The sequence below is a fragment of the Aotus nancymaae genome, unplaced genomic scaffold (assembly GCF_030222135.1).
Source record: "Aotus nancymaae isolate 86718 unplaced genomic scaffold, 86718_ANA_hifiasm-v0.15.2.pri h1tg000002l, whole genome shotgun sequence".
NCBI lineage: Eukaryota > Metazoa > Chordata > Mammalia > Primates > Aotidae > Aotus > Aotus nancymaae.
The window spans coordinates 19,332,113-19,356,081 of NW_026988413.1; the positions used below are offsets into that span (position 1 = coordinate 19,332,113).

The 23,969-nt window shown below is 38.9% G+C and overlaps 1 non-coding gene across 1 annotated transcript; it reads left to right on the forward strand.

Moving 5' to 3' along the window:
- The first annotated feature begins 16,787 nt into the window (after window positions 1–16,787).
- LOC135274276 (U6 spliceosomal RNA) lies at window positions 16,788–16,893 on the forward strand. The gene has a single exon (XR_010342119.1). It is a non-coding gene; the product is annotated as a U6 spliceosomal RNA (small nuclear RNA).
- The last annotated feature ends 7,076 nt before the right edge of the window (window positions 16,894–23,969 follow it).

Genomic DNA, 23,969 nt, shown 5'->3' on the forward strand with positions numbered 1-23,969 from the left:
AAGAACATAAATTGTCTTATCGTTTTTTTCAGTGAATACACATGTTAGATTATTAACTCAAATATAAAGTGGCAAAAGTAAATATATGACATCATTCTAATTCTAAAAGCATTTATACAAACTTTTAGCCATTTTAAGAAGTAATGGCAAATTAAAACTATGTTTAGTGGCTACATTTCTGTATTTTTTCTTCCTCATATACTTTCTGAGCATTCAGTGATAACTTATTAATGAGCTAAATTTTTATCTAAGGTCTCAAAGCTAATGAAGGATCTGGATATTATAATTTTAGCCAATACATTAAGCCTTTATCATTTGTAGCAGTATAAAAATTTCACAGTATTAAACTCTTTAAAAAGACATCTGCTATTACCATTGCAATTAATCGAATACAATTTTATATTTTTGTTATCCGATATTTACTTGACCAACAAAAGGAGTTTAGAAAATTTTAATCTTGAGAAACTTAACTTCAGTCTTACACAAACTAAAATATTGTGCTAACAAAATTCTGATATGTCAAAATCTGGGAAAGACAGTGTTACCTCTCAATCAATATTATTTGTCTCTAAACCAATATTAACTCTAGTTTGTTAGAGTTAATATTGACTCAATCTGAGATTTAACTTTTTAATCAAGAATATTACATAAACCTTTAAAAAAACTTTTAAACTTCTGCATTAATAACTGAAGTTGAAAGACTCTTTAGATTATGCCAAAAGCTCTGTGCAGTCAACTTTTTAAATCTTGTAACCCTAACCAATGACATTAGCTTAAATCTCTCTTTTTTTTGGCTGGGGAGTGGCGGTGGGGGATGGAGTTTTGCTCTTGTTGCCCAGGCTGGAGTGCAATGGCGTGATCTTGGCTCACCACAACCTTTGCCTCCCAGGTTCAAGCAATTCTCCTGTCTCAGCCTCTTGAATAGCTGGGATTATAGATGCCTGCTACCATGCCCGGGTAATTCTGTATTTTTAGTAGAGATGGGGTTTCACCATGTTGGTCAGGCTCATCTCAAACTCCCGACCTCAGGTGATCCGCCCACCTCAACCTCCAAAGTGCTGGAATTACAGGCATGAGCCACTGTGCCCGCCCTAAATCTCTCTTATTATTTTCTTTGAACTCCAAGCTTTTAGCAAGATGAAATTGTAAAAGACAACACAAGTTTAATGTTTTTGCTTTTTCTTTTAGTTTAGGACTCTTAATTTTCCCATAACCTTTTTGTTTAAAATATTGACAGGTCTCTTTGCTGAAAAAATTATTAAATTTTCCTTAAAAATTTTGTTAATTTGTAAATCCTTCTTAGGGTTATGCTAATTATTTTCATCAGGTTTTTGTATCTTCTGGTCTTTTCAAAATATAATTGCTAGTGGTCATGACAGGTCTGCATTTTTAATATACATTTTCCTGTCCATCCTGGGGTTTGAGAAGTTTTTTTGTTAATATATGGTATAGGGATATGAATATGATCAGGGTTTAAAATGCACACACCAGTGGAAATCTGGAGAAAGAAAGGAAAGATACAAACAGGAATGAGAGGAATAGGAATCAGATGGAGACATACGTGAACCTGCTTTAAGTTCTCAAACTTTCCAATGGACTCAAAGAATTTTTTAGAGAGGCAGTTTTAAAGGGCAAATTGCACTTGGAAGCCTCCTCATCTTAAGAAAGCAGACCAGGTGGGGTCGGGAGCAAAAAAGAAAGAAAGAAAGCAGACCATTGGCCAGTTAAACTTGTGTTTTGCTTTCCTAAAGGAGCATCTCAAATGAACAATCTTATTTGTACCAAAGATTTCTAAAAGTGGCCACTATAATCCTGGATTGTCTCTGTGAAATTGTGCCAGTTAGAAGGATAGGTGCATGAACATCATGCTGTATACTATAAATAATACCATTTTTATTTGTCACTTAAAATAGATAAATAAAAACCCATGTTACCCTTGCTCGAAAAAAAAAGAGAGAAGAAAAAGAAGGAATGATAGTTGCACAAGTTGACTCTGAAGCAAGACAGCATGAAGAAAGGTAGGTATTTGGCCTGAAGGAGGCAGAATTTTAGAGCCAGGATTCTTCTGAGCTGATTAGAACGGTGCTTATGAAGGACATGTCTCCCAAACCCGGCCAAAGACAAGTCATCACCAGTGAAGCCTCTGGGGAAATAAAACAAAATAAAGACATTTTCAGAGACACAAAGACAAGATGGAGGAAACAATCCTTGAAGAGTTTTGAAAAAGAGATCCAAGGCAAAGTTTATGTACGGGGCACTAGTCTAATGAGACCTTGGAACTCCTCAGCCCTGTGCCACCTGCAGGATGGACTCACTGGGCCTATGCTCATCCTCTCTGCATAGACTTTTCTTGCTATAGAAAAATGAGATTCAGGATATTGGATAATCACCCAGAAAAACAGAAGCAAGTTTTAGAAGACTGGACATCTTTATATCAAAGAAAATAAACGTATGATCAGACATCCCAAAAAGTTCTGAAGATGTTATTTCTAGGAACACAAGATAAATCTTACACTGAATGGCTTCAATCAAATAATCTGAGTTCAGATTCAGATTCAACTCAACATACACGTTGCAGTGTTGGGCGGGTGGAGGGGAGACTAGCAGATGAAGACAAAAAGGATCTCAGATAATGCATGTACATTCTTACTGGGTTAAAGATCTGTTTACAGTAGAGAGAGTCTCAGGTTTATCTTGATAAGGTCCTCCACATCTGTTAACACTCACACACAATCAAAGAGTACCATAAATACGACTTGTAGTTAAAATTATGTTTATTGCTGCAGAGAGGGAGACCGCAGGCTGGTAAAATAGGGAGTGTCTTGGCAAGAGGGAGCGAAAAGATGCTCTTTGTAGAATTTAGCTTTTATGTTAAGGTTATTTTTATTTGATATTTTAAAAAAAATTTGAGACAGGGTCTCATTTCGTCACCCAGGCTGGAGTGCAGTGGTATAATCGTGGCTCACTGACGCCTTGACTTCCCTGAGTTCGGATGATCCTCCCTCCTCAGCCTCCTACATAGCTGGTACTACAGGCACATGCACCAGGCCTGGCTAATATTTGAGGTCTTTTTTATATAGATGAGGTCACAGTATGTTGCCCGGGCTGGTCTCAAACTCCTGGACTCAAGCAATCTTCCTGCCTCAGCCTCCCAAAGTGCTGGGATTACAGACATGAGCCACCACGCCTGGCCTAAGGTTATTTTTGAGAGTTCAAGAATCAGAGGTTTGATCAGGATTGAGAACTGTCAGAAAGTGGGGACAATCCACTGATTTAGTATCATAGTTTTATCTATGAAACAAATGGAATGGAAAGGGGTTAAAACTGTCAGTGGAGGAGCAGCAGCCACTCATTTATACCAGCTGTGGGGTAGGTTTTGGTTGTGTGTGTGTGTGTGTGTGTGTGTCGTTGAATCATGCCTTAGTTTTTTCTTTTTTCCAAGAGAATTATCTCTCTTTATTCTCTTGGCAATCTCTTCCAGAGTTACTACTTTCATTTTAGGCGATAAAATGGGTAAGGCTCCACTTCCCATGCTGGCACTGCTATGCGCATGGTCTTTCTCTTTACTGCAACTCAGAATTAAAACTTTTGATTCTTGTTTTTCAGGCCAGGCATGATGGCTCATGCCTGTAATCCCAACACTTTGGGAAGCCAAAGCAGGAGGATTGCTTGAGTTCAAGAGTTCGAGACCAGCCTGGGCAACATAGGGAGACCCCTGTCTCTACAATAAATGAAAAAATGATTCTTGTTTTTTATATTCTTGCCCCAGAAGGAGTTTCCACTGTAAAGTGATCTGATGACAGTATTATGCTTTCTTGTAGTGGCCTACAGCCAGTTGTCTCTGGGAAAAAGCAGCTACAAGATGGATTTAGTTTAAGTATTAATATGTATTAAACTAAGAGGTATTTTATCAAATGAGTTTAAATGCATTCTGTTTTTAGACAACCTACATAACATGTTGTTTCCTTAAAAACATTTGGGAGGCCGAGGCGGGTGAATCACGAGGTCAAGAGATTGAGACCATCCTGGCCAACATGGTGAAACCCCGTCTCTATTAAAAATACAAAAAATTAGCTGGGCACGGTGGCGCGTGCCAGTAATCCCAGCTACTCAGGAGGCTGAGGCAGGAGAATTGCCCGAACCCGGGAGGCGGAGGTTGCGGTGAGCCGAGATCGCACCATTGCACTCCAGCCTGGGTAACAAGAGCGAAACTCCGTCTCAAGGAAAAAAAAACAAAAAAACAATGCATCTACTTCAAATGAATCAAAATAAATGAAAAGCTCAAGATGACTTCAGTTCCATTTGTCTTAAGTTGCATGGATGACAAGCAGCAGCCAGTTATGATGACAGGTGATAGATCCAAAGTAACTGCCAAATTAGTTAACATTTTCCCATTTCTAAACCACCCCTAAAGAAAATCATATATGGGGGGGTCACACCAACCTCAGAGTAATCCAGTAGAGCAACCATGCCATCTGGAATCATGTGTCACCAATAGAGACCTGGTAGTTTTTTAAATTAGCAAGGATATGTTTCATGTTCTGTAGCCCCTGCCATAAGAGTTTTACTTTTTCTGGTCTCTGTTCAAGTTTGCCTTTGATTAATTTCATGTACCTTTTTTTGTTTTTTTTCTTGAGCTAGAGTCTCACTTTGTTGCCCAGGCTGGAGTGCAGTGGCATGATCTTGGCACACTGTAACCTCCGCCTCCCAAGTTCAAATGATTCTCCTGCCTCAGACTCTCCAGTAGCTGGATTACAGATGTGCAACATGATACCTGACTAATTTTTGTATTTTTAGTAGAGATGGGATTTCACCATGTTGGCCAGGCTGGTCTTGAACTCCTGACCTCAGGTGATCCACCCACCTCAGCCTCCCAAAGTGCTCGAATTACAGGCGTTAATTTCATACACCTTTGATGTACTTCTTATGACTTCTTTTGTGAAGCTGGTTTCCTGCAAGTGGCAACAACACCAGTGATTACTATGCTTTTGGTACCTAGGGCCTCAGCGCTATCAATGACGCATTTCCACCAATGAGCAGTCATCATGAATGTTACCCTCTGTCCTATCCATCTTCCCTCTCCCTGCAGGCATAGCCTGTTGGTGATCTTTTGGGAGATATAAATACCAGAGAGCATCTCTTGGTGACTGATGACTTCCGGATTAGACAAGCATGACGGAAGCTGAAAGGAGCCAGTGGTTCTGGTTTAGCAGGAGTCTGAGGGGGCGGCACAGGTGGGAGGGGAGTGAGGGCAGAAAAGCAGTGTACTTCTTAGATTTTATGTCTGCTCAAGCCTGACTATAGAGTGGTCTTGTTTTTCTCTCTCTTTTGTTCCTTCTAATTTTTTTTTTTTTAATTATACTTTAAGTTGTGGGATACATAGGCAGAATGTGCAGGTTTGTTACATAGGTATACATGTGCCATGGTGGTTTGCTGCACCTATCAACTCGTCATTTACATTAGGTATTTTACCTAATGATATCCCTCCCCTAACCTACCACTTACTGACAGGCCCCGGTATATGAAGTTCCCCTCCCTGTGTCCATGTGTTCTCATTGTTTAATCCTCACTTATGAGTGAGAACATGTGATGTTTGATTTTCTGTTTTTGTGTTACTTTGCTGAGAATGATGGCTTCCAGTTTCATCCATGTCTCTGCAAAGGACATGAACTCATCCTTTTTTATGGCTGCATAGTATTCTATGGTATATATGTGCTACATTTTCTTTATTCAGTCTATCTTTGATGGGCATTTGTGTTGGTTCCAAGTCTTTGGTATTGTGAACAGTGTCACGATGAACATATGTATGCATGTGTCTTTATACTAGAATGGTTTATAATCCTTTGGTAGATACCCAGTAATGGAATTGCTGGGTCAAATGGTATTTCTGATTCTAGATCCTTGAGGAATCACCACACTGCCTTCCACGATGGTTGAACTAATTTACACTCCCATCAACAGTGTAAAAGCGTTTCTTTTTTTTTTTTTTTTTTTTTTTGAGATGGAGTTTCGCTCTTGTTACCCAGGCTGGAGTGCAATGGCGCGATCTCGGCTCACCGCAACCTCCGCCTCCTGGCTTCAGGCAATTCTCCTGCCTCAGCCTCCTGAGTAGCTGGGATTACAGGCACACGCCACCATGCCCAGCTAATTTTTTTGTATTTTTAGTAGAGACGGGGTTTCACTATGTTGACCAGATGGTCTCGATCTCTTGACCTCGTGATCCACCCGCCTCGGCCTCCCAAAGTGCTGGGATTACAGGCGTGAGCCACCGCGCCTGGCCAAAGCGTTTCTATTTCTCCACATCATCTCCAGAATCTGTTGTTTCCTGACTTTTTAATGATCACCATTCTAACTGACGTGAGATGGTATCTCAATGTGGTTTTGATTTGCATTTCTCTAATGACCAGTGATGATGAGCTTTTTTTCATATGTTTGTTGCCCACATAAATGTCTTCTTTTGAGAAGTGTCTGTTCACATATTTTACCCACTTTTTGATGGAGTTGTTTGTTTTTTTCTTGTAAGTTTGTTTAAGTTCTTTGTAGATTCTGGGTATTAGCCCTTTGTCAGATGGATAGATTGCCAAAAGTTTCTCCGATGCTGTAGGTTGTCTGCTCACTCTGATGATAGGTGTTTCTTTCTTTCCTTTTTTTTTTTTTTTTTGCTGTGCCAAAGCTCTTTAGTTTAATTAGATCCCGTGTGTCAATTTTGGCTTTTGTTACCATTGCTTTTGGTGTTTTGGTCATGAAGTCTTCGCCCATGCCTGTGTCCTGAATGGTATTGCCTAAGTTTTCTTCTGGGGTTTTTAAGGTTCCAAGTCTTATGTTTAGGTCTTTAATCCATTTTGAGTTAATTTTTGTAGAAGGTGTAAGAGAAGGATTCAGTTTCTGCTTTCTGCATATGGCTAGCCAGTTTTCCCAACACCATTTATTAAATAGGGAGTCCTTTCCCCATTGCTTGTTTTTGTCAAGTTTCTCAAAGATCAGATGGTTGTAGATATGTGGTGTTATTTCTGAAGCCTCTGTTCCATTAGTCTATATATCTGTTTTGGTACCAGTACCATGCTGTTTTTATTACTGTAGTCTTGTAGTATGGTTTGAAGTCAGGTAGCATAATGCCTCCAGGTTTGTTGTTTTTGCTTAGGATTGTCTTGCCTATGTGGGCTCTTTTTTTTGGCTATACATGAACTTTAAAGTAGTTGTTTCCAATTCTGTGAAGAAAGTCAGTGGTAGCTTGAAGGGGATAGCATTGAATCTATAAATTACTTTGGGCAGTATGGCCATTTTCACAATGTTGATTCTTCCTACCCACCAGCATGGAATGTTTTTCCATTTGTATCCTCTCTTATTTCCTTGAGCAGTGGTTTGTAGTTCTTCTTGAAGAGGTCTTCTATATCACTTGTAAGTTGTATTTCTAGGTATTTTATTCTTTTTGTAGCAATTGTGAATGAGGGTTCACTCATGATTTGGCTCTCTGTTAGCATATAGGAATGCTTGTGATTTTTGCACATTGATTTTGAATCCTGAGACTTTGCTGAAGTTGCTTATCAGCTTAAGGAGATTTTGGGCTGAGATGTGGGGTTTTCTAAATATATAATCATGTCATCTGCAAACAGAGACAATTTCACTTCCTCTCTTCCTAATTGAATACCCTTTATTTCTTTCTCTTGCCTGATTGCCCTGGCCAGAACTTCCAATGCTATGTTGAATAGGAGTGGTGAGAGAGGGCATCCTTGTCTTGTGCAGGTTTTCAAAGGGAATGCTTCCAGTTTTTGCCCATTCAGTCTGATATTGGCTGTGGGTTTGTCATAAATAGTTCTTATTATTTTGAGATACATTCCCTCGATACCTAGTTTATTGAGAGTTTTTAGCGTAAAGGGCTGGTTAAATTTTTTCGAAGGCCTTCTCTGCATGTATTGAGATAATCATGTGTTTTTTGTCATTGGTTCTGTTTATGTGATGGATTATGGTGATTGGTTTGTGAATGTTGAACTAGCCTTACACCCCAGGGATGAAGCCAAATTTATCATGGTGGATAAGCTTTTTGATGTGCTGCTGGATTCAGTTTGTCAGTATTATATTGAGGATTTTTACATCAATGTTCATTGGGGATATTGGCTTGAAATTTTCTTCTTTTTTGTTATGTCTCTGCCAGGTTTTGGCATCAGCATGCTGCTGGCCTCATAAAATGAGTTAGGGAAGAGTCCCTCTTTTTCTACTGTTTGGAATAGTTTCAGAAGGAGAGGTACTGGCTCCTCTTTGTAATTGGTAGAATTCGGCTGTGAATCTGTCTGGTCCCTGGCTTTTTTTGGTTGGTAGGCTATCAATTGCTGCCTCAATTTCAGAACTTGTTATTAGTCTATTCAGGGGTTTGACTTCTTCCCCATTCAGTCTTGGGAGGGTGTATGTATCCAGAAATTTATCCATTTCTTCTAGATTTTCTAGTTTATTTGCAGAGAGGTGTTTATAGTATTCTCTGATGGTAGTTTGTATTCCTGTGGGAACAGTGGTGATATCCCCTTTATCATTTTTTATTGTGTCTTTTTGATTCTTCTCTTTTCTTCTTTATTAGTCTGTCTAGCTGTCTATTTTGTTGATCTTTTCAAAAAATCAGCTCCTGGATTCATTGATTTTTTGAAGGGTTTTCTGTGTCTCTATCTCCTTCCATTCTGCTCTGATCTTAGTTATTTCTTGTCTTCTGCTAGCTTTTTTTGTTTGCCTTGCTTCTCTAGTTCTTTTAATTGTGACGTTAGGCTGTTGATTTTAGATCTTTCCTGCTTTCTCTTGTGGCATTTGGTGCTATAAATTTTCCTCTACACATTGCTTTAAATGTGTTGCAGAGATTCTAGTACATTGTGTCTTTGTTCTCATTGGTTTTAAAGAACATCTTCATTTCTTTATTTACCCAGTAGTCACTAGGGAGCAGGTTGTTCAGTTTCCATGTAGTTGTGCAGTTTTGATTGAGTGTCTTAATTCTGTGTTCTAATTTGATTGTGTTGTGGTCTGAGATACTGGTTTTTTTATGACTTCCATTCTTTTGCACTTACTGAAGAGTGTTTTTCTTCCAATTATGTGTTCAATTTTAGAATAAGTACAATGTGGTGCTGAGAAGAATGTGTATTCTTTTGATTTGGGGTGGAGAGTTCTGTAGATGTCTATTAGTTCTCCTTGGTCCAGAGTTGAGTTCAAGTCCTGGATATTCTTATTGATTTTCTGTCTCGTTTATCTGTCTAATATTGACAGTCGGGTGTTAAAGTCTCCCACTATTAATGTGTGGGAGTCTAAGTCTCTTTGCAGATCTCTAAGAACATGCTTTATAAATCCGGGTGCTCCTGTTTTGGGTACCTATATATTAGGATCGTTAGCTCTTCTTGTTGCATTGATCCCTTTACCATTAAGTAATGCCTTCTTTGTCTCTTTTGATCTTTGATGGTTTAAAGTCTGTTTTATTAGAGACTAGGAGTGCAACCCCTGCTTTTGTTTTCTTTCTATTTGCTTGGTAAGTCTTCCTCCATCCCTTTATTTAGAGCCTGTGTACGTCTTTGCATGTAAGATGGTTCACCTGAATACAGCACACCGATGGGTCTTGCCTCTTTATCCAATTTGCCAGTTTGTTTCTTTTAATTGGGGTATTTAGTCCATTTACATTTAAGGTTAATATTGTTATGTTTGAATTTGATCCTGTCATTATGTTGCTAGCTTGTTATTTTGCCCATTAGTTGATGTAGTTTCTTCATAGAGTCGATGGTCTTTACAATTTGGTATAATTTTGCAGTGGCTGATTCTGGTTGTTCCTGTCCATGTTTACTGCTTCCTTCAGGAATTCTTGTAAGGCAGGCTTGGTGGTGACAAAATCTCTCAGCATTTGCTTGTCTGTAAAGGATTTTATTTCTCCTTTGCTTATGAAGTTTAGCTTGGCTTGATGTGAAATTCTGTGTTGAAAATTCTTTTCTTTAAGTATGTTGAATATTGGCCCCCACTCTCTTCTGGCTCCTAGGGTTTCTGCCAAGAGATCCGCTATTAGTCTGATGGGCTTCCCTTTGTGGGTAACCTGACCTTTCTCTCTGGCTGCCCATAACATTTTTTCCTTCATTTCAACCTTGAGATAGGTCAGACACAAGACAAATATTGTATATCCCACTTATTTGTGGAATATAAAAATGCAAAAATCATAGAAGCAGAGAGTAGATAGAATGGTGATTGCCAGAAGCTCAAGCGTGGGGAAAAAGGGGAGGTATTGATTAAAATGTACAAAGTTTCAGTTATGCAGCATAAATAAGTTCTGGAGACCTAATGTATAGCATGGTGACTATAGTTAATAATACCATATGTATGCTTGAAGTTTGTTGAGAGTAAATTTTCAAAAAAAGTAACTATGAGATGATCAATATATTCATTAGTTTGATTGCATACATATATGAAAAATCACATTGTACACTTTAAATATATACAACTTTATTCGTTGATTAAAGCTCAATAGAGCTGGGAAAAAAAACAAATTGGGCACTTTTTAGCAGACAACAGAAAAGTATAAAAAGTTTAAAAGATTCAAAATATTTTTGCATTATATATAATGTTACCTATATGCAATAATTTCTTTCAGAATTATTCCCAGACATAGTAAGGGCAGAAGATAATTCTACTTGGTTGAAAGAGTGATTTTCTTTTTTTTCTTTTTTTCTTTTTTTTTTTTTCAGATGGAGACTTGCTTTGTCACCAGGCTGGAGTGCAGTGTTATGATCTTAGTTCCCTGAAATCTCCGCCTCCCGAGTTCAAGCTATTCTCCTGCCTCAGCCTCCCAAGTAGCTGGGATTACAGGCACGTGCCACCATGCCCAGCTAGTTTTTTTGTATTTTTAGTAGAGACGGGGTTTCATCATGTTGGCCAGGATGGTCTCGATCTCCTGACCTCATGATCCACCCACCTCAGCCTCCCAAAGTGCTGAGATTACAGGTGTGAAAAGAGTGATGTTCATGCAGCTAAACTCTGATAATGCAGACTGATAATTTCATCAGGCATTGTTAAGAAAATTAATCCGAAACTTGGAAATCAAATAAATAGTACAACATGTCATATGTTTTGCTTAATAAGCTCATTTGAGGATTATAGTTTCACTCTTTGTTTTTTTTTTAGAGATGGGGTCTCTCACTCTGTCACCCAGGCTAGAGTGAAGTGGTGCAGTTATAGCTCTCTACAGCCTTGGACTCCTGGGCTCAAGTGATCCTTCTGCCTCAGCCTGCTGAGTAGCTGGGACCACAGGCACACACCATCATGCTGGCTAAATTTTTTTTTTTTTTTTTTTTGAGACAGAGTCTTGCGCTGTCATCAGACGCCGGGTTGGAGTACAGTGGTGCAATCACAGCTCACTGCAGTCTCTGCCTCCTGGGTTCAAGCAATTCTCCTGCCTCAGTCTCCCTAGTAGCTGGGACTACAGGCACATGCCACCACACCCAGCTAACGTTTGTATTTTTTAGTAGAGACGGGGTTTCACCATGTTGGCCAGGATGGTTTCGATTTCTTGACCTTGTGATCTGCCCGCCTCGGCCTCCCAAAGTGCTGGGATTACAGGCGTGAGCCACCGCGCCCAGCCTCTGGCTAAATTTTTAAAGGGTCTTGCTATGTTGCCCAGGGTGGTGGTCTTGAACTCCTGGGCTTGAACAATCCTTCTACCTCAGTCTCCCATTTGCTAGGATTATAAGAGTGAGCCGTTGTGTCTGGCCCAGGATTATTTAATTCTTTAGTACCCTTTACTAGTTGATAAAAATCTTCTTTTTGAATTTACATGTTAACTTGTAGATTTTGTCTGGCAGCAAAGATAACCCCAAAATTATATTGTATTACTCTGTGGGGCAGTAATCAGTTTCATATACAACCCAGAAATTTTTATTTATAAATTTTTGAAATGCTATTCCTGATGGATTACTTAAACCCTTGCTACTAGAATCCTCTTGGAATGGGCTTTACCATCTCTTGTCTTCAATCCTTATTAATGAGTTAAATAAGCCTTTGGCATCTTTTCATATTACATATATACTTTTGGAGACAGGGTCTTGCTCTGTTGCCCAGGCTGGAGTGCAGTGGCACAATCATGGCTCACTGTAGCCTTGACCTCCTAGGCTTAAGTGATCCTCCCTTCTCAACCTCCTGAGTAGCTGGGACTACAGGTGCACACCACCATATCTGGCTAATTTTTGTGTTTTTTTTTTCTTTTTTTTGTAGGGATGGGGTTTTGTCATGTTGTCCAGATCTTAAACTCCTGGGCTAAAGAGATCCTCCTGCCTTGACCTCTCAAAGTACTGGAACTGCAGGCGTGAGTCACTGGGCCTGGACTCCTTGATCAGTCATATTTTCAGTGCTTTGAAAATTATAGTTTTACAGAGTAGGGGAGCCAAAGTGTAAGTTTCCCTTGGTCCCTTGAAGTTTTACTGAAAAACAAATCACTGTCAATATGCATATTCATTGAAGAAAAGGCATACAAATTTATTTAATAAATGTAATGAGAAGAATCACAGAGTGATTTTCCATCCCCTAATGGGATGCAGAAGCTTATATATCATCCTGGCAAACAAGTTATGGGAGGGCAGAGAAGAGGAGGAATTCTGTTGACAAAATTACTAGGGAGAATGAATGGATCAGGGAGCAGAGATTAACTTGTACATTATCCTATGAAAGTGTCTGTTCAGGTAGTTACCTTATTGGTTTTATGTGGAGGGGAAGAAAAAGTGGTGGGTCTGGATCTCAGATAAAGACTTTGGGAGAGAGAGTCGGGACCACAGTGGGTACGGGGGCAGGTCGGAGAGATCTTGAGGCTTCTCCAGCATGTCAAAGACCCATGTTTTAGGTTACTGGCTTCTGAACCCCAATAACAGGATAATTGTGGAGAGTAGCCAGGTCCTTAAATAAGGTGAGGATAAATTTGTTGTCAGCAATGCAGTCCAGGTGATGACTCATTTTGTAACTCAGGTCTCTGGACATTGGAAGATCTCCCTTAGCCACTTTTCTTAAGATTTTATAAAAGACCTCTAGAAACAGCAAGATTATGATGGCAGAGGAGTTTCTGAATTTCCCCAAATGCCCTCACATAAGAGAGAAGGTAACTGGGAGGGCAGAAGAAAAAAGATATCTTTAATACAACTGGGAAAAAAGAAACCTCCATGAAACCCAGAACACCAATGGGTAGGGCTAAATGGCCTCAAAAAAGCAGGATCCTATATAACTCACTTAGATTTAAAGTCTATGTAAATCTATGTAGAAGTAGTGGATGGAAGTGACAGAGGAATTCTGATGTCCAGAGAATCCTGGAACACAGAAATTCTCCCAAACGCTTTTATTTTTACTTTAAACGGACTCTCACTCTGTTGTCCAGGCTAGAGTGCAATGGTGTGATCTTGGCTCACTGTAACCTCCACCTCCTGGGTTCAAGTGATCCTCCTGCCACAGCCTCCTGAATAGCTGGGATTACAGGTGTGTGCCATGATGCCCAGCTAATTTTTGTATTTTATTTTTTTTATAGAGAGGAGGTTTCACCATGTTGGTCAGGCTGTGTTGGGGTTTGACCTGCAGACCCTGACCTAGTGATGGATGAACAAATTCACTCGGAAACAGAATACAGTGAAAGAGCAGGCTAGGCGTGATTGTGGCCACTCACAGACACTTGAGAGTGCTGTTAAGAGCTAGCAGCCACAGCCCCGACCAGCTGGCCCTCCAGGCATTTATTTGGTATAGATTTAACAACAGAGGCTCTGAGTCAGCACACTTGTGGATAATGATTAAAGGCCAAGTTCCAAGGCCTAAAGCAAACACCATTTGCAGGTGATAAACCTGGTAGCCCTCCCACCAAGAGAGCCATTTGGCTCACAGTAGATTAAAGGTTAGTTTTAGGACCACATGAATAAAAAAGTTATTCAGATAAACTCCCTTTGTATCTACTCTATGTTATTTGCACAAGGGAAGGGGATTAGGCTGCCTTCAGCCATAACCTCCTTCCCAAGGCTTTTGCAAAAACCTTCCAGCCTTCCAAGAAGGTTTGTGACTATTATAATTTTACAGTCTCTCTCACCATCCTGACTGAACCCCCACAAGGCTGGTCTCAAACTCCTGGCCTCATGTGATCTGCCTGTCTTCATGTGCTGGGATTGCACGTTATGAGCCACTGTGCCTAGCCCCTCCCCGACTCCAAACTCTTGAGTCATCAAAGAGAAGAAATGAGTAGAATCCTCAGATAGCAGATGTGAATGAAAGTATCGTTGGAAGGAGGATCTAATATGTGGATGAGCACTAAAGTCCATGAGTACTCTCTAAGGGGCTGTAGGAGATCAGCAAGTCCTGAGGCAGCCTCATTCAAGGAACTCAGAAATGTCCAAGAAAAACTCATTTAAATTGCACAGAAACATATTTTATGGGAAAGGCTGCCTAGAGCAAAGCAGAAAATTAGAGAACACTTAGGAGCAGAAAGGGAGAGTGAGAGAAAAAAAAAGTTTCAGCTGCTGGTGGAATGGGTCCAGAGGAAGCAGATCTCAAAACTGTGGAAATGGCTTAATGAGGAGGCCACATTTTTGGTGGTAACAACAGAGGAGGAGCCTCCAGCAGTGGAGTTAAAGTAGCTATTCTGGCTTATTTCCATCCGTTACAGAAATACTAAATAGAAAATTACTTCTCTGATTAACAGTACAGGAAGACACATATAAAGATGAACAACAGAAAAGAATTACACTCAAGCCCCATATAAAGATCCTGAAAGGAAAACAAGGCAAGATGAAAAGGAAGTGAATCACATACAACATATGAAAAAGCCACATTAGAAAAAATTTAGAAAATTAACACAGGGTGAGCATGGTGGCTTATGCCATAATCCCAGCACTTTTGGGAGGCTACCCAGGAGTTCAAGACCAGCCTGGGCAACATGGTAAAGCTCTGTCTCTTCAAAAGATACAAAAATTACCCAAGTGTAGTGATGTGCACCTGTAGTTTCAGCTATTTGGGAGGCTGAGTTGGGAGAATTGCTTGAGCCTGGTAGGTTGAGGCTGCAGTGAGTTGTGATGCTGCCAGTGCCCTCACCCTAGGCAACAGAGTGAGACCCTGTCTCTAAATAAATAAATAAATAAGATTGTGTTTCAAACTTTGTCTTTTAAAACTTGTGTTTGATTATTTGTAGTTTTTCTCTGTGAACCACCTGCTCACCAAAACGTATGTCCACTCAGATACTGGCACACTGATGTTCATAACAGATCTCTTTGTGAGTTACAAACTGGAAGTAACACAAAAGTCCATTAACAGGTGAATAGAGAAACAAACTGTGGCATATACAAACAAGGGGAGTAAGAAGGAATATAAACTACTTGTATGTGCAACAACATGGAGGAATCTCAAAATCATGAGGCTGAGTGAGAAAGACAGGCACAAAACACATAAATTAGAATTCCATTTATTTATTTATTTAAAGATGAGGTCTCACTTTCGTTGCCCAGGCTGGCTTGCTCCTTCAACAAAGATCATTTGATGACTATATTTGTAGGTCTGTTTTTGGGCTGTGCATGCTGTTTTATTGAACTATTTGCCTGTTGTTTTCACCAATATCACACTGTCACTGTACTGATTACCCATGGACTTTTTTTTTTCTTTTGGAAACAGAGTCTCACTCTGTTGCCCAGATGGAGTGCAGTAGTGCAATATTGGCTCACTGCAACCTTCACTTCTGGGGTTCAAGTGATTTTCATGCCTCAGCCTCACAGTATCTGGGATTACGAGCATGTGCCACCACACCCACCTAATTTATATATATACATATATATGTATTTAGTAGAGATGGGGGTTTCACCATGATGGTCAGGCTAGTCTTGAACTCCTGATCTCAAGCAATCCACCCACCTCGGCCTCCCAAAGTACTGGGAGTACAGGCATGAGCCACCTAGCCCAGCCTCCACAGACTTTTGATATGTAGCAATCTCTTCATTTTTGGGGTACAAAAGGATTGCTTGTATCCTTACAAAATAGGATTGAATTAATCCTCTGCCTTTGATTTTTCTGAGATACAGTTAGTTTAGAGATCAGACAAAAATAATCAGATTTTATAACATCGTCTATCACACGCATCAGTGATTTTAGTAGTTATGTAGTGCTATCTTAATGTTTTAATTTGAAATTCTTTAATAACATGTGATGTTGAGCATCTTTTCACATGCTCATTTACCACCTGTGTATCTTTTTTGGTGAGGTATCTGTTCAGATATTTTGCCCATTTTAAATAAAATTGGGTTGTTTTCTTATTTAGTTTAAGAGTTCTTCATATATTTTAAATACAAGTCCTTTATCAGATATGTTTTACAAATATTTTCTGCCAGTTTGTGGTTTGTCTTTTCAGTCTCTTAGTATCTTTCTTGAAGCAGAAGTTTAAAATTTTACTGAAGGGCCGGGTGCGGTGGCTCAAGCCTGTAATCCCAGCACTTTGGGAGGCCGAGGTGGGTGGATCACGAGGTCAAGAGATCAAGACCATCCTGGTCAACACGGTGAAACCCCGTCTCTACTAATACAAAAAAAATTAGCTGGGCATGGTGGCACGTGCCTGTAATCCCAGCTACTCAGGAGGCTGAGGCAGGAGAATTGCCTGAACCCAGGAGGCGGAGGTTGCGGTGAGCCGAGATCGCACCATTGCACTCCAGCCTGGGTAACAAGAGCGAAACTCTGTCTCAAAAAAAAAAAAAAAAAAAAAAAAAATTTGACTGAAGTTCTATTTATTATTTTCTGCCTTTCATGGGCCACACTTTTGGTATTGTGTTAAAAAACTCACTGCCGTGCTTGCTTCGGCAGCACATATACTAAAATTGGAATGATACAGAGAAGATTAGCATGGCCCCGCGCAAGGATGACACGCAAATTCGTGAAGCATTCCATATTAAAAAAAAAAATTCACTGCAAAACCCAAAGTCACCTAGAATTTCTCTTATTTTATAATCTAGAAGTTTTATAATTTTGTGGTTTACATTTGTAGGTCTATGATCCATTTTGGGTTAATTTTTATGAAAGGTGTAAAATCTGTTCAGATCCCAGTTTTTTTTTTTTTAATTGTACTTTAAGTTCTGGGGTATATGTGTGGAATGTGCAGGTTTGTTACATTGTTACACACGTGCCATGGTGATTTGCTGCACCCATCAACCTGTCATCTACATTAGGTATTTCTCCTGATGGTATTTTCATTTTCATTTATTTCAAAATATTTTTAAGTTTCTCTAGAGAGACTTCTTTAACCTACGTTTATTGAAAAGTGTTTAAACTGAAGTATTTTGGGAGTCTTGGGGATTTTCCAGCTATCTTTCTGATTTGATTTCTGGTTTAATTCCATTGTAAGCTGAGAGGATACATTGTATAATTTCTAATTGTTAAGGTTTGCTTTATGGCCCAGAATGTGATCTATCATAGTGAATGTTTTGTGTGAACCTGAGAAGAATATGGATTCCTCTGTTGCTAGGTGACATATTCTATAGATGTCAATTAGATCCGTTTGTTTGGTGGTGCTGTTCAGCTCAACTATGTCCTTACTGATTTTCAGCCTGCAGGATCCATTAATTACTCCACAGGGCATGGAAGTATTCACATGTAATAGCAGATTCATGTTTCTCTTTGCAGTTTTTGCCTTGTATATTTATCAGTTTTTGTCTTGCATATTTTGATGATTTGTTGCTAGGCGCACACACATTAAAAATTATGTCTTCTTGAAGAATTGACTCCTCTATCATTATGTAATTATGCAAGTATTATATAACAAAGTATTCCTAATTCCTCCTTCCTTTTCCTTATACTGTTGCAGTCATTCATTCCAGTTATCCATAAGCTACATTCACCAAATATTTTGTTTATTATACTTTGAACAAAGTTATCTTACTCTACCAATAAGATTTTAAAGAATATTTTCTTTTACCTTCATTTATTTCTTCTCTAACACTCTTGCTTTCTGCATGTAGATTGAAATTTCTGATATGTATCATTTTTATTATTTCTGAAGAATTTCTTTTAACATTTCTGGCTAAACAAGTCTACTGGTAATAAATTTCTTCAATTTTTATTTTTATTTGTCTCTGAAAGTCTTTATTTTTGAAGGATAATTTTACTGGATAAGAACTTTTAGGGGCCGGGTGCAGTGGCTCACGACTATAATCCCAGCACTTTGGGAGGTTGAGGATCATGGGGTAAGGAGATTGAGACCATCCTGGGTAATCCAGTGAAACCCCATCTTTACTAAAAATGCAAAAAATTAGCCTGGCTTGGTGGCACACGCCTGAAGTCCCAGCTACTCAGGAGGGTGAGGCAGGAGAATCACTTGAACCCGGGAGGTAGAGGTTGCAGTGAGCTGAGATCGTGCTACTGCACTCCAGCCTGGGTGACAGAGTGAGACTCTGCCTTAAAAAAGAAAGAATTTTCAGGTTGATGGATTTTTTTGTTCTTTCAGTACTTTAAATATTTCACTTCATTCTTTTCTGATTTACATGATTTATGGAGAGAAGTCCAAAGTAAATCTCATCCCTGCTTCTCTACAGGTAAATTTCCCTCTCTGCCCCTTACCCTAGCTTTTTTCAAGATTTTCTGGTTGTCTTTGATATTTTGAAATTTGAGCACAATATGTCTAGGTATCGTGTTTTGTTGTTTATCCACTTGCTATTCTCTCAGCTTCCTGGATCTGTGATTTGATGTCTATCATTAATTTGGGGAATTTTTCAGTCCTTACAGCTTTAACTATTTCTTCTGTTCTTTCTTTCTTCTTTTTCTGTATTCTCTTTATATATATGTTACTTTTTTTTATGGTTGTACCCCAGTTCTTGGATATTCTGTTCTCTCTCCCTCTTTTCATTATTTTTTTCTTTGCATTTTAGCTTTGGAAGTTTCTATTGACATTTCTTCAAGCTCACTCATTCTTTCTTTGGCCGTGTTCAGTCTGTCATTGAACTCATCAAAGGCATTCTTCATTTCTGTTACAGTGTTTTTCATTTCCAACAACATCTTTGATTATTTTTTAGAGAGTTTTCATTGCTGCTTATATTACCAATCTGTTGACATTACCAGTTTGGTTTTGCATTTTCCCTTTGGAGTCCTTAGCATGTTAATCGTAATTGTTTTAGAGTTCCAGTTTGATCATTCCCATATCTCCAACATATCTGAGTCTGGTTCCCTGTTTCTTCAAAGTGTGTTTTCTGTGTGTCTAGGGGTTAGACTTTATTTACTGCTTGCTATAGCATAGGTATCTGAGGCTACAATTTCTCTGGTATCTTTACTTCTGTCTCCTCTGTTGTTTTTTGGATTCCCTAGCTATTTCTTATTAAATAAGGTCTGAGATGTGATATCCTGTCAGTTGCATTCTTCTGTTCTTATCCAGAAGCCCTACGATGAGATGGTAAGATGTAAGGAGAGGGGAAGCTTTCTATAGTTCTACCATTATATATAGATCTCAGTCTCTTAGTGATTCTGTGTCCTTGGCTTTGACCTTCACAAGTGCTTTTCACTTCCTTCTTCTGCTTAGGTGAGGCAGGAAGGCCAGAGAGTGCTGGAGTTGAGTATTTCCCTTCCCCTAGATCAGTTAGGTTCCAATAAAACCCCAGTCATTTATGCTTTGGGTAAATGGTTGCTTTTTTTTTTTTTTTTTAAAGTCATGTCCTGTTAACAACTGAATGCTTTGGGCATATTTCAGAATGTCTACTTTTCCTCATGTGAACCTAAATTACAGAGAGATATTCTGTAAAAGAAAATGATATTTATTCAGAAATAGGGCATTGCAATAGGAATATGCACACCATAGTAAACTATGTGCATATTCAAGGAGGTAAGAGAATGTTGTGGTCTTTCTGCTCCTTAACTCAGCTAGGTCCTAGTTCTTGTCTCATGACTAGGAAGAATTAGGTGTGTGGACACTGAAGAGTGAGCAGAGTAGAATTTATTAAGCAAAAAGAAACCTCTCAGCAAAGAGAGGGGTTTTGAAAGCAGGTTGTTGGTTGCCCCCTTCACAGTTGAATACAAGGGCATTATAGAAAAGCTGATGGGGCTGGGTGCCTTATTTGTATATGGCGTGAATTCCTGACAGCTCCATCCTATCCTTCCAGTGTGCATGTGAGCCCTTAGTCTGAGCCACTGTATATTGATTTATTTCCCTTATGCACACATGTTACAGGATGGAATTTTCCCCTGCAGGCATGTTTAGGCAAGTACCCTTTGTAAGTTCCCTTATCTGCACAAAACCTATGGTGTAAGCACTTGTGGGATGTGTCTGAGGTTCTCTGGGGACCTTTCCTTTACTGTCTAAGAAGAGCAAGTTGGCTAACTCCTCAAGAAGAGAGAATTGTTTAAAGAAAAATTGAGGAAGATTACATAATTATTTCAAGATAGTTACTTTTGGCTACAAAGATAAATAACAAGGGTGGCATCAGGTCAATATTGAACGGGCAGCTGTCCTTACAGAAGTATTTTTTTGTGCAAGGTGCAATTACCTTTGTTCAAGAGTAGGGTTTCTGCAGAGTCTTCTGTGATAGTTTTTGTCATCAGCTATTTATACATGAAAACACTTCCCTTCATGGCCTTCCTCAGTGCTCTGCTTGTCAGGGTTTTTTGGTTGATGTTTTTTGTTTGAGATGGAGTCTCACTCTGTCACTCAGGCTGGAGTGCAGTGGCACCATCTCCACTCAGTGCAACCTCCACCTCCCAGGTTCAAGGGATTATTTTGCCTCAGCCTCCCAAGAGCTGGGATTACAGGCATGCGACACCATGCCCAGCTAATTTTTGTATTTTTAGTAGAGATAGGGGTTTCACCATGTTGGCCAGGCTGCTCTTGAACTGCTGACCTCAAGTGATCCATCTGCCTCGGCCTCTCAAAATGCTGGGATTACAGGCGTGAGCCACTGCACTCAGCCTCTGTTTTGAATCTGACAACTTTTATACTCTCTCCCTTTCAGAAGCACAAGATGATTTTTACGCTATTTTCACTGTGAGAACTTTGTTGCTTGGGTGCCTCACCTAAGACTAGGCAGTCTGTGGAGCCTTTAACTTTCAAAGTTTTCCACACTGAGTCTCCAGCAGTTTATTAGTTACAGTTAAATTTTTCCTTACCCAGTACTGATTCTTCCAGATATTTTTGTGTTACATTGTGAGTCTTTGTACCTGTCTCTTTCTCTCCAGTTTTTGGGACAGTGATTTGCTTACTTACCTCAGTTGTCTGATGGATTTAAGAAGAGTTATTGATTTTAGTTTGCTCAGCTTTTTTCTTGTTGTATGATTGGGAATGATGACTTTTAAGCTCTTTACATGCTGGTCCAGAAACCGGAAGTCTTTCCATAATTTTTACTGTAGTGGAACATTACATTTGTTTCGGCTTAGCAATTCCATGTTTAGATAAGTGAACGCCAGGCAGGCTCAATGACAGGAAGATTGTTTGATGCCAGAAGTTCAAGACCAGTCTGGGCAACATAGGGAGACCCCCATCTGTACAAAAAATAATTAACTGGGTGTGTTGGTACATACCTGTAACCCAGCTATTTGGGAGACTGAGGTGGGAGGATTGCTTGAGACCAGGAGTTTGAGTTTACAGTGGGCTATGATCATGACACTGAACTCCAGCCTGGATGACAGAGGCAGATAAGTGACTTGTAGTATATTTGCACAATGGAATAGTACACCTCAATGAAAATGAGTAAACAATAGCTTCCCAGAGCAACATGCACAAATCTCGAGGGTATGCAATATCGAGTTTTTTTAAAAAAGAGTCTAGAAAAGAACAAATAGTAAGTTTTTTTTTTCCTCTGAAGTTCAAAGCTATTAGAACTAAAAGGTTTGGGAGGCTGAGGTGGGAGGATTGCTTGAGGCCATGCTGGATAACATAACAAGATCTTATCTTTTGGAAAAGTAAAAACAATTAGCCTGGTGTGCTGGTGACTGCCTATAGTGATATTGGTACTGTAATTTTGAAACTTTTTTTCTCAACCTACAATCATCAGGGCAGAATTTTAAAAATATTTTATTTTTGTTGTAAGATAAAGCATATAAGTAAATAAAGAAATATCTTAAAGTATTAGGAATCAAGATTTAAAGTGTCAAAGAGCTATAAATATAAAGTCATGCCATGTCATGTTAAATTTGAGTTGGATATATCAATATAAACTCAAGCTTAAAAGATTTTCCGTGGTGGCTCACACCTGTAATCCAAGTACTTTGGAGGCCAAGGTGGCGGATCACCTGAAGTCGGGAGTTCAAGACCAGCCTGACCAACATGGTGAAACCCCGTCTTTATAAAAAAAAAAAAAAGATTTTCATATATTATTCAAACTGAAGCCACCTAAAAGTAATGATATATTAGTAGTGAGCCCTCCTAGAGCTCAGATCTAAGTGTCTTAATACCTTTCTCCGTTTCAGGAAATTAGGGCTCCTTAGAGGTATGACTGGATATGGACTGGGGCAGAGAAAGGACAGGGTGAACTTGCCTTTCTGGATGTGCCAAAGGGAAGAAAGTGCTCAAAGACTACTGAAGTGACATTAAAAGGACACAGAAGTCTGTTTGCTGGAGCTCTCAGTAGTCCAAGTTGGGACAATTTTAATTATTTTTAAACTAGTGATTCTAAAACTTTGAATAAATAAAAAATCATGAGTCTAGAATTATTGTTTATTTATTTATAGACAGGTTCTCCTTCTGTTGCCCGGGCTCAAGTGCAGTGGTGTGATCATAGCTGACTGTAGCTTTGAACTCCTAGGTTCAAGTGATCCTCCTGCCTCAGCCTCTTGAGTAGTTAGGTCTGCAGATGCATACCACCATGCCCAGCCAATACAATTTTTTAAAATGAAGAACAGAAAGACAAAAGAAAAAAGCACTTCACAGACTACCACTGCAAGCAATTATTATATCTACTCTCATTCCAAAAACTGATAGTTCAATATGAATGATTAAATGTTCACCCTGAGTTTTGCAACAACAGTTTATTTACAGTTGGTGAGGAAAGACTCTTATTTTCTGAAGAATGCAACTGATGAATGTAAGAATTACGTTATCACTATTTTACAATGACCAATAGATAAATTAAGGTGAATGTCATAGTGGTTTTGAAAACCTCTATTTTCAAGTAATTGGGCAACAAGATTTGTACTCTGCTAGAATATCACTGAAATGAGAAAAACACACCTGGAAATAAAAATATCTACATAAAAAAATTTTAATTCAGGTTAACACACAATAAAACTGATATAATTCTAATATTTTTAAAAATCAGTTTTTATTCAAAAGAGAAATACAGGATTACATGCTATTCTCTCTGGGATCACTGTCTTTCATTGTTTAACATTCAGTGTCTTAAAAAATGTTTTTATATATTTTGTCTGGTGTGTCAGATTCTTCCAGGGAGAATGTTACCGATAGTCCCTATTATTCTATGTTGGCTAGAAGCAGAAGTTCAAACATTGCATAAAAATACAGCTCTTTGGAAAGTAAGTTGGTAAGATCTATGAAAATTAAAAATACAAATACTCATTGGAAAACACTTCTCTCCTGTGAATATATTCCAAGGATAAACTGTGGAAATGTATATTTACCAAGATATACACACACACACACACACACACACACACACACACACACACACACACAGAAATATAATGGATGTTATATGTAATAAACAGCAGCAGCAACAATAACAAAAACCCACATAATTTTTTTAAAAACCTGGTAATAAGAGAATGTCCATAAATGTCAGAATAGTTGGATACATTTTAGTATATGGGACATTATACAGTCACTAATGTAGATAAAGTAAAACTTTACCAGATGACCTGGAAGGATTTTCCTGTGGTATTAAGTGAGGATGATAAAACCAGACCAATTTATATAATACTATTACATTTTACGAAGAGAAGAAAACCCATTTCTCTCTGTGTGTGTGTGTGTGTTTGTGTGTGTGCACGCGCACACATGTGCACACAGGCTTTTATATTGTATCTAGATAAGTGAGCATGAA